This window comes from Apteryx mantelli, chromosome 1 (assembly GCF_036417845.1).
Source record: "Apteryx mantelli isolate bAptMan1 chromosome 1, bAptMan1.hap1, whole genome shotgun sequence".
Taxonomy (NCBI): Eukaryota; Metazoa; Chordata; class Aves; order Apterygiformes; family Apterygidae; genus Apteryx; species Apteryx mantelli.
In genome coordinates this window covers 89547886-89559478 of record NC_089978.1, presented here as the reverse complement: position 1 = coordinate 89559478, position 11593 = coordinate 89547886, and the positions used below count along the sequence as shown (strand labels likewise).

The following is an 11593-nucleotide window of genomic DNA, read 5'->3' as shown; positions in this document are numbered from 1 at the left end:
CCCAAGGAATTGCAGGGAATGGCAGAGGTGCTCTAGGATAACTAGGATAACCTCCAATGAAGGATCAGTCACATAGCTCTTGAAATCAAACTCAGCTTCACTTTCTGGGGACTGTGTTCTGCTACTGCTATGGAGAGTGCCTCCTCCTCTGGTTCTCCCTACCTGAGAACTTGGTGGTTTATTTTTAAATAGCTGATAGTTCCCCCTGCCTCCTTCTTAATTTTTGTCATGAATTAACTGTCTCTACTTGCAATTCTTTCCCATTAAGTGTTTTTTTCGAATGGTGATTTCACAATTTGATTAGGATAAGGGAAAAAGTATTTTTTTCAGTTTTTCTCTCTTTTATATCATAAAGCTTGTGTCTGCCTCTCTTCTTGTTTTTCTTCCATGTATATTCTACTGGAACTATTATATCCCTCACTTGCTTACTCAGAGAAATCGAATGTTTAGACACATATGATGACCATATCCACTTGCGTGGCCTCAACAGGAAAACAGACATGGCAAGGCTTTTGCTATTTAGTCAATGAAGATATTACCCTAATGCAAAAAAAAAAAAAAAAAAAAAAAAAGCCTATCCCCCTAAATTTTTGCCCATTGCTAGAGTTAAACTATGAACTTCTAAGACTGTTTGTGTAAATTAATCCCTTACTTTTTGAAATGCAAATTGCCAAACTAGCATGAGGCTGCATTTTCCAGTTTTCCTTCCATGATGAAGAAAAAAAACATAGAAACATTGAGATTTCTCCCTGAAACAGAGGTACTGCACTTACCACTCAGTCACCAGTCAGGTACTACAGTCTACCTCAGCCACAACAGCACAAGCAAAAGAGGTGTCCTACCTACCTAAGGTACATTAGTTGAAATGTAGATATACTTGCATGTAGCTGGCTAGGGCTGCTTGTGAACTGTGGGTGTAGGTAGAGGCCAGACATTAGCCACACAGAGTTAAGTTCTTTTCCATTTCTGTTAGAAAAGGCTGTGAGACTTTTATTCATTTGCATCAGAGGAGCACCCACAACCTAGTGCGCATTTCCCACATGCATAGCAAGACAACACCTTTCAAAAATGCTCACAAACTATACAGGGAAACACATGTACGCAACAGATACTTGAGTTAAGAAGACATTATATACAGCTGATGTGCTTTCTCCTCGCTCTGTCGTATATCCCACATTGGCAGATGGAACACATGACACATGAGGTGAGGTTGAGGGATCTGAGTTTTTCATCCTGAAGAAGACAAGGTAAGGGGAGATCTACCTGCTGTCTTCAGCTGCGTAGGGGAGGTTATAGAAAAGACAGAATCAGAGTTCTTGGAGGTGCACAGCAAAACGACAAGAAGCAACAGACACGAGATGAAACATGGGAAATGATTAGACATAAGGAAAACAGTTTTTACCATGAGGGCATTCAAATACTGGGACAGATGCCCACAGAGGTTATGCAGTCTCCATCCTTGGAGAAATTCAAAACTTGACTGGACAAGGTCCTGAGGAACCTGGTCCTATTTTGAAATTGGATCTAAACTTGGCCTTTGTTTGAGCAGGGGTGATGGTGGTGTGGACCAGACGACCTCCCTTCCAATTTAAATTAGTCTCTGTCTAGGGAAAGAAGACTAGTACCCACTTATCTGGGGAGCTGCAGACTCACCTGTGCTAAGGAAGAAAGCATGAGGACAGTTTTCAAAGAAGCTGACTATTGGGTTGAAGATGGGAACCTTGTTGAGTGGAAAACTGAGGCTTGAGACCTGTCCCAGGACACCTTCAGAGAGCTTAACAGTGGTTAGGCTGTCAAGACTGATCAGCATGGCAGGCAGAGTAGTCATAATATGTCATTCTTGTGGTCTGTCTATCCTGACTGAAAAAAAAGGAGCATGTGCACTGCACTTTGATCATTACTACTATTAATTTATTAGCACGGTACCCAGCACACCTGTGATTTGTACCAACTAGTGCCCTTCCAAACAGCTTGAGCACCTGCTAGGCACCAAGAGTGGCCACCCTGTTTGGAAGGGTGAGGTAATTTAGATATATGGATGCAGCCCAGGCCATGCTAATTGTTCTCAGGGCCAGTGAATGGTCCTGTCTCATCTTATTTGCTGATAGAGAGAAAATCATAGTTTCCTTGTGTGCTCAAGTTTGTTCCTATCTTTTGAGTACAGCCATAATCTGTATGGAGCAGGGATTGTCTCTTTCTTTGTTTTGTACAGGGCCTTCCACAGCCTCATGTTGTTAGGTTTTCAGAAAAATAAGAATATTAAATTAAAAAAATAATTTTGTCAGTAGATAGGCCTGTGTTATAAACCTAAAAAATTTTTTGCTATGGGAATTCTTTCCAAATCCTTCACGCTAATGATGATATCATGGTATTTTCCTAGGAGACAGGACATGGTGTGCAGGAAAAATTTCTCTCCTTGAAAACAGTGATTGGCTCTGGGTTTTTTAAAGTGGCACTCACTGGAGAAAACTGCAACTCTTTAGGTACTACAGAGATCTGTAAGGTCTTTGCTAAACTGCTTCACGCTACAGCTCTGTGCCCTCTGTAAACACGGTTTGTTTTCACTCTGGTTGCAACCCCCTGTGCTGTGGCATGTTCTCCCACACTGTGCTGCATGTATCTATGTCTGAGACCATCACTGTGGCTCACATACAGGATTGCTTTTTGAAACTTTACTAATGGAGAATCAGGAAAGGTTTTGAATGAACTGAAATATGTGAGGACTGAGTTTCATTTTGCATTGAGAGTCCCCTTCAGTCGCAGAGACCTTTATGTACCTTGTGGACTTGTCTTTTTTTTTTTTTTTTTTTTTTTTGCAGTCATCTAAGTAAACTGCTCCAGTTTTTAAAGTTGTAATAGTTTTAGAAGTTTAAAACCAGAGAAGTTAGACACTTGCTCCAAGAGAGTGAAATGTTTTGCAGGCCTCCTGAGACTATTCGTATGGACTTGCAGATCTGGGGTAGACTCAAGGAGAATGCTGAACAACAGAGAAATGTGGGAAGTCAGAAATGTGCTTAGAAATACTTTTATGGCTTGTCTGAGTTCCCCTGTGTGACAGGATCTGAAAGTTTTCTGGGCTTAAACAGCCATTGTTTTGATACCACAGCACAAAAGGGATGGCTCTGTTGTATATGTTTGTGTGTGTGTGCGTATGGGCCTATAGGCACTGTCTTTTAAACTTTGCCATGAATAAAGAAATACTCTTTAAGGTTTTTCTGCAGTCTTGCAGCAGGGAATTGCTGCTTCTAAAAACCTTTATTTTTCTTCCAGGAAGGAATTGTGTGCAGCATCCAATGTGATACTCTGTCATCAAGATTATATGCTGATACTGGCTTCATATATCTTCATATATATATATTTTTTAGCATATGGAAACTACAACTTTTAGCAGCTGATGGGAGAAATTGTGACATATTTGTTCAGAAGCTTGTGGGACTTTCAAAGCTGTTTTCTGCTTTGTTATGTTTTGTTTGTGTGTTTCCTCTTTTTAAGCTTATGCTGAATATGTGGTGCAAACCAAACTCTGCATCCAAACCAGTTACAAAGCAGGGAATTCTTTTTTCTAGCTAAAACCCCTTTATTCAGTCAGAATCGGAAACATTTGGTCAGCTCTAATCCATACACATTTGAATTGTGGGCTAAGAATCTGCATGCAGTATTACTACCTCCTTTAGCACATTAAAATATAGTTTTCAAAGTAGCCTAGATATATATAATTTCTCATTTCTCACTGGCCACTTTGTAATGAAGAACAGCCTTTTCTCTGCTTCTGCTTAAAAACCAGATAATGTAATTTCTTTGTATTTTCTGTTCTACTTATACAGGCAAGTATTTGTCTTTTAGTTTGGAATCAAGCTGTTTGCTGCTTGGAATGTTTTCTTTTTGCTTTCCTCCCATGGGTTCATAGCTGTATTCCCTGCATAAGCATTGACTGGAACATGAAGTAAAAAACCCTCTAACTCAGAAAAGCTTTCTTCTTTTCTCTGGCCTAACTAGGATCTTAATGAAAGGTCTTCAGGATAATGAGTGACAAAAATAGACTTCAAACTGTCATTGCTTTTAGGCCACCGTCCAATGACATGAAAGAAATTTCTACTTTTTCTTTCAGTTTTCAGCATATTTGCTGAAATAATCTATTTTTTAATTTTAAATCCCTGACTTGGCATTGCCAGATTACCATATGGAACAAGTTCTAATAACTAGCCAAGATATAAATAAATTCAGCAAGAACATTAAGAGCAAAAAAAACAAAGAAATCCCTAATCTTCCAAACAGTCTGTCAGGCACCATTTTCATTACAATTGGGAAAATAAAAGTAGCTAGGAAGCACAAATGTGTGCAATTAAAATGACAGCTTCAAAGTTATGTATGTGAGATGAACTCTGACAGAAGATTTTTTTCCCCCCATGTCTCTGAAATTGTATCTTGTAATCTCTTACACTGACTGTGCTATTACTTATAGGACCTACTGTACAAGAGTTTAAGCAGCACTTTGAAAATTCAGCCTACTTGTTGAATGGTATTGCCTGTATTTTCTGTGCATTGGACTGTGATTTCTCATTTCATACATCACTAACAAACTGCAACGGCTTCAGAAAGCCACATCTTATCATTCCTAAGAATGTATGCTTATAATGACAAATTTTCCATTGATGTTCAAAATTTTGGGGACATGAGGTTCATATAGTGATAATAGGTGGGTGTTTGTTTATTTTTGACTACCTCTCCAGAAGAAGGGAGGAGAATGAAGACGGAAGAATGCTTGATACTACAGTTTAGTGACAGGCCTGTGTTATGTGTGTGTGATATGCAAGGATTTTGTTCAATGACAGCAAAATTAGAGCTGGAAAGACAGCTTTGATTTAAAAAGAAAACTCTTGGTACTTCTGCTACATCTTGATCCAATTTTAGCTCTATTGTTTGAAACATCTATGTAAGCTGGATTTATCTGCACTACAGTAGTAATGCAGTGAAAGGCTTTTCTTGAGCTATTTTGAGCTAAATGCAAGGATTACCCTGAATCTTATGAGAATCTGTATTTGTAAGATTTCATGACAGAGTTCCACACTACAGCACCCAAACAAACCTCTTCATTTCTATTATGAAATGGTTAAAAACAAGCTTATGATTAACAGCGGTAGATATAGCGGTAGATAATAGTGGTAGTTGTAGGGTTAGGCTTACCTGCTCTCTAGTGAGGATAATGCCAATGATTCTGCAGAAATGGTGAATGCTGCCAAAAAAGAACACATGAATGAACAGTTCAGAGACCCAACGAATACATGAAGTTTACAGCAAAGCATTGCTTTCTGTCAAGACAGTAGCAAGTTCTAAGTCGGTTCCCATTTTCACACATCATGGCACATATCCTGAGGTTTTCAGGACTCTGGTGCTTCTGACAGGGTTTCTTCTAGAGGAAGTGTTGTTGGTAATTTTCATAATTTCTGGAAAAATACCTGTATTGCCAGGAAAGAAATCTTGCTGAAAGCAGGTCTCTGTTTTTTTTTTTTCCCCACTAGGCTAATACAAAGCTGCTGCTGCTGCATCTTCCTCTGAGTGGCCTCAGCACAACACCCTTGGAAATAATAATGACTCATCTTGATGGGGGTCTTCCTCTTGGGATATTGGAAATAAACACAGTTACTGCAGGGGACTTAAAGTACAGTAATTTGGATGATGAAACTTGAGGCATTGCTGGGCTAGGAGAGGCTGCAATCAGAAAACTGTCAGATGCAGCAGAGAAGCCCTGGGGGAAGAGACAAGCAGAGTAATAAGATATGTCCAGAATGTTTTGCTGTTAACTTAAAATATTGTGGAAATAGAATATTGGCTCTCAGTTAAATCATGTGGAGACTCAGAAAAGGACTTTGAGAAACATACAAGTATTGCGCAGTATTTCTGCAACAACTATGCAAAATGCTGCAGCTTAGCAAAGGACCCTGACAGCCCTACAGCAGTAACCCTCCTGCATATTTCAGTCTACCATGTGAATACAATAGCTATATGCCACAAGTGTATTTTAGAGCCAAGTAAATAACAGGACTGCTCTGAATGGTCAGACCTGTTTTCTCAGATTTAAACATCATCTCTTCCCCTTCCTTTTCACTGGACCTTTTGGGGAAGAAGTGAAATACCAAAAAATGAATATTGCTAGTTGTAAAATGGCAGAGTGTGTGTTGACAGCTTTGTGCAACTGTCTTGAGATCCACTGGAGAATGTGAGGTGGTTTAGGTTCTGAGTGTTAATTTGGGGTACAAGTGCTAGATATCAGTAGTGTCGCTGGTGATAATCGAGCCAGACATTGTTTTAAACAGGTACTCACCCTGACCAATTAACTGATTATTTTCCTTTAAGAATGCAAATAAAACTGCAACCCTCCCCCCTGATTTTATTAGCAGTTTCGTGATGCAGATGGTGCTGTAAGACAAAACAAGCTGTAACAGGTGCTGTCTTTAGTGACTGTGGATAGAGTTATGTGCTTTAAAATGTCATTTTTAAGACTCTGACATCTATAGGGGTTTGCTTTTATCTAGGACTTCTTTATGAAAATGTATTCATGCCTACTGGGTAGCACATGTGCAACACAGCTGTGCACATACAACAGTCATTTATTCAGTATTTTTGGGCATTGATCAGCCCATTTAGACCCCCAGCTCATATGGGCTACTGAATATTCAGGACCACCAGTCAAATGGCTGACATCAGATTTCTTTTTCCACACAGAAATTTTACTTTTTTTTTTTTCTACACAGAACTGTTGGTAGTTTGGGGAAACTAAAACATTACAGAGAAATGTTTTTAATGACTGGAGGAGTCTGTTATGTGAAACCTTACTGTTCTTCTCTGCTCAGCTTGATGCCTTGTCCTGCTGGTTTGTCTTGCTTTCAGTTTTTGCAGAAACTTCTGTTTCCCACCTACCTGTCTAATCCCCTCTGTGGGCTCTGAGCTTCAGAACTATGCCTAGTGAGGGGAAAAAACCTTGTAAGACACAGTAGGATATTCTGCGTCATGAAAACAAGCTTTCAGACTTGATCTTATGGAGAAAACTTTGCAGATGATGCAAATATTCAACTGCTTTTTTCCCAGATGGGGGTATAAAATTCTGGGATACTTTCTTGTCTTCAGTGGACCACTTCTGCATATGAACTGTAAAAGAAATTCCATGATTCACGCTCCATGAAAATATTTTCGGCATATACCGTAAAACCACACTTCAGAATCATGGCACTAGGCCTGCTGAATGCACATAATAGCTGAAAGATTGTTTTATGTGAAATTCTGAGATAGTTTTGTGTGCTGAAGTTTACAAGCTTGTCTACTCGTTCCATAACGATGTGCTAGAAAAAACTTGTGACAGATGTATTTCATGTGGGATGCTGCCATTTCCCAGCAGGATGCTTGCATTCAGCCGTTGTTCCATCTTGTCGTTAGGGAGTACTTTGAAGAATCAACCATTGTTGAGGGAATGAGAATCTGGAAACTAGAAGAAAATGCCTAAACTTCATAATTTATAAAAACAATGTACAAGTTAGTGCAGCTTCTGCGACAAACTCTTCCAATTGTACTACAATGCTAGGATCTCATATGTCTGGGGGGGAAGAGGAGTGCTGTGATTCAGCAAGACTTAGGAAAATCAAGCAGAATTTCCAGTATGCTGTGAGCCAAGATGCAAGTGCTGTTGGTGCTGTTAATATAAGCACAACATAGTGAGTATTATTACTATCATTAATCATTTTAATTATAATTAATGTAGGTACAGTATAAGGCTTTGAAAAATAGGAGTTAGAGTAAAGAAAAGAACAGGCCTCACGCAATCATTGTACTACAACAAAGCTGAATGTCACGGATTTTTACCTATCCTGTAACAAAAAGGATCATAATGTGGGCCAGCAAGTGCAATGACATGGCCACGAAGTTAAGAATTTCTGTATGCTTATATACTGTGTGTTATAAACACTGACACAACTCTCAGAAAGTCTGACAACTTGATAAGTAAAAGATAAAAAGTGATGCCTCATACTCGCCCAATAGTCTCTTTAGATAAGATTTTATTTCTTTTTTAACTCAGGTAGTGGGTTTCTATGGCTCAGAGGATACATGTCTCACTGAAAGATCTATTTGGTTTGTGGCTAAAAATGGAATTTATGCTCTTTTCTCTGTAAATGATCTTGCATCACACTGTTATTAAATAAAAATGCACTCTACTGCACAAGTATTAAAGTTGGATACTTATAACCTTGCATTATTTATGGAATCTTGTTTCTTAAATACTTCATAGGTGCTTCTATTTGAAATCTACTGATCCATAATTTATGTTTTGGGCATTCAGTCTTATCTTAAAGTGTGAACTTTAAATTTACATTCATCAAAAATTCGGAGGAGAAAATCTTTGTAACAATGCTACTTTATATCACATTTGTACTGATTGTGGAGAATAATCTTTTCACAGAAAAATCTGTAACAGTTTGTATAACACAAGCTCTCTTTCTCTCTGGCGTGATAATTTTATGGGGAGATGAGAAAGATGCATTTTGGCATACTTAATAATAATGCACTTTCAGTCTTTTGCATGATAACCTTTTCCATTGCTGAAACTTGAAAAATCTGCTGAGAAAGACCAAAAGACATGATAAACTTCAGACTAAATATACTCCAAAGTAAATGAAGATTTGACCAATAATATTCCATCTTAATTCAAGGGTAAAACTTTCATTTAACTTTTTTTAGAACAGTATTGGGAATTTGTTGCAAGTTAGTGCAACAGTATTGGGAATTTGTTGTACGTTAGGTCACCATTTAAAGCAGGAACATCTTCAGCCCTCTTCTTCAAAGAGGGGAAAAGCAAAATAATGATGAAATACAGAATAAAATAGTACTTCTCACAGGTGTAGATGCTATATATGTATGGCCCATTGAGAAAAAAACATTGCACATGGAAAATGAATGGATTTGAAGAACCAAAAGAAGCACAACAGCAAGGTTGCATCTCCAAGACCCTTCCAACTCATCTATCTAGTGCAGCTTTAAGATCAGTACCATGCTGGATAATTGGTTTTGGCAAATGAATGACATTTCTATGCATACATCTTCCTGATTCTGTCAAATCACTGCATCCCAGGAGAGCTGGGAGAACACCACAAAAAGGGGTTAATATAAAATAATTATCTTCACTATCTAAAAGGAAGAAAAAAATGCAAGTGAGGACTTAATTCCCTCTATTTTTATTGAAGTGACATGTAGCACAGAGATCTCTTCAACTGACTTTTGAGACACCTTACCTCCAGGCACCCTGGGTTCTCCCTGCCCAATTACCCTGTTCTCACAATAAAAATCAGTGAAATGAAGAGATACATGTACCTTTTGGGATCTCTGGCTGTGAGCACCATTTACACACAGTGTCCAATTCATCAGTATGACACAGGATTCATTGTAAGCATGAGAAAGAAATGTTTTGTTACCTGAATTTGATGTAGAGTTCTTAATTTTTTTCAAACCCTAATGACAATATGTATTATAATTAGTAATATCTTCAGAGAAATGAAGATCAACTGTAGCAAGTTACTCTGTTCACACAGTATCTAGTATGTGGTTTCTAAGCAACAGGTTGGGCATGACTATCACTGCTTGCCAAACAAATTTCAGTGAAAAATAGGAAAGTTTCCCAAATAACCACGGTGAAATTGGTAGGAATAGTATCAAGCAGTAGATGCTGGTACTGCTGTTCTTATTGAAATTGATCACAAAACTCCTCATCTCTCTCTGATGGAAGAGTGATTGGCTTCTTGGTTGGTTTAGCTAGTGAACATAAGGGTGAATGTGAGTAAGTCTGCTGTGCAAGTGTTGCTACAATGGAAAACAGTAAATCAGTTCCCTTATATCCATAAATTAAAAGGAGATCGACAGCAAAATTTTTGTTTAAGACTTTCATGGTAGCAACTGCAAGAATAAAAAAAGAAACTTTTCTTTCCAAAAGCTTTCATATTACATCACCTAGTTGAGTGGAGCACCTCTGACTTGCATTAGTGTCATAATGCAAACACTAAAGTGCTTACGTAGATTTTTCCAGTTGACCACTCTCTTAAGTTATATGGAAAGAAGGGGAGAAACAACTAAAGTTTTGAAAAGAGAAAGAGTTCCTGCTTTTCAGCAAGAAGGAGAGTTATTTGTAAGAAATGTACCTTCTTGCTAAAGATTTTTTTAACAAAGTAAATTCATTTGAAAATTCAAATAAAGGTTTGAAGTGAAGCAGTATCAATATTCTTATACAATGCTCAAAATGTTCATTCTGAGTGAAAAAGTTTGATAAAAGCTTCTTTTTAATTTTCCTTCCAACTCTCCATGTTTCTATACCAAGCTTGATGGAAGGGGGAAGAGGAAAGAGGTAAAAACAGGACTTCTGAAAATTTCTGCATAATTTTTTCAAGAGCCTCTCATCTCAGAGTGGGTGGGATTCATTTTGGCAGACTTTACTACAGCCTGGAGGTGTCTACCTCTAAGCTATTCTAGGGTCCCTATGTGATCACTGGAGAAAAGTAGGCTCTTTTAAGGCTTGACTCATGTAATCTATTTCAGACACCTACTTGAGGATAAGATGTCCATTATAGGAGCCAAGGGTGTCTGGCTCAGATGTATATGCCTACATTTGTCCAGATGAATCTTACCCAGTATGTCTATGCTGCAGACTGCCAAGAAACAGGATAAATTTAGCCCGCATAGAGCTCAGTGCTTTCATAGCAGAGTTTTTTAAAGCTAGCTCAGGTATTTCTAATTCTACAGTGTAGTTTACTATAAGACAGTGTTCACTTGAGATATCAGACTGCCTCTTGGTACTTATAATTCAGGTGTTTCAGGCCCTTATTTTCCACGACTGCTATCCCTAACTGTGCAACGTAGTATTTCACCATGGCTTAGTCAAGGGACTCTGGAACAGACTTGACATGCAGTATGGGACTAAGAAAACCAAGGGATATGTATATATGTATGATGAAGAAATATCTAGTAGGAGTTAGGGGGTGATATGACTTCTGTACTGGTGAAAGTACTGTTTTGAGTCTAAGTCTAGTTGTGGTGCTGATGCTTTAAATGTCTCTTGAAATCAGTCCAGAAAAGTCAGAGGTCTGGACAGGCTGCCCGTCAGTAGAGGTGAGGAAGCTCAGTCTATTTAGTTTGCCAAAGAGAAGGTTAGCACATTACTTTATCATGGTTTAAGAGCCCTACAAAGAGACATTTCTGATACAAGATGGCAATTTAATCTAGTGGATGAAAGCATGATGCTACTCAGTCTTTTAAGTAAAACCAGATTAATTCAGGCTACAAAAAGGAGCATACTTTTATAGGATGGGTAAATAACTGCTAGAATAACTTTATCTAGGGTTTTTATAGATTCTTCTTTTCCTTGAAATCCTTTTAAAACTAGGTATGATACAGAACGATGAACTCTTATTGCTTTAATGAAGGAATTAAACAATGAAATGTTATGGCCTGTGAAGCGAGACTAGACTTTGAAGATATCCGTTCTGGCCTGAGAATCCGTTTAATGGGTCAAACACATGGGATCCAAATGTCCCATTGTTCTGGGAAATTTGCATTTCAG

General features: G+C 38.2%; 1 long non-coding RNA gene across 1 annotated transcript; it reads right to left on the bottom strand.

Moving 5' to 3' along the window:
* Positions 1-1214: 1214 nt before the first annotated feature.
* LOC106491197 (uncharacterized) lies at positions 1215-5504 on the bottom strand. The gene is made up of 3 exons (XR_001293736.2): positions 5457-5504; positions 5185-5233; positions 1215-1276 (listed from the first exon to the last, which is right to left on the bottom strand). It is a non-coding gene; the product is annotated as an uncharacterized lncRNA (long non-coding RNA).
* Positions 5505-11593: the final 6089 nt, after the last annotated feature.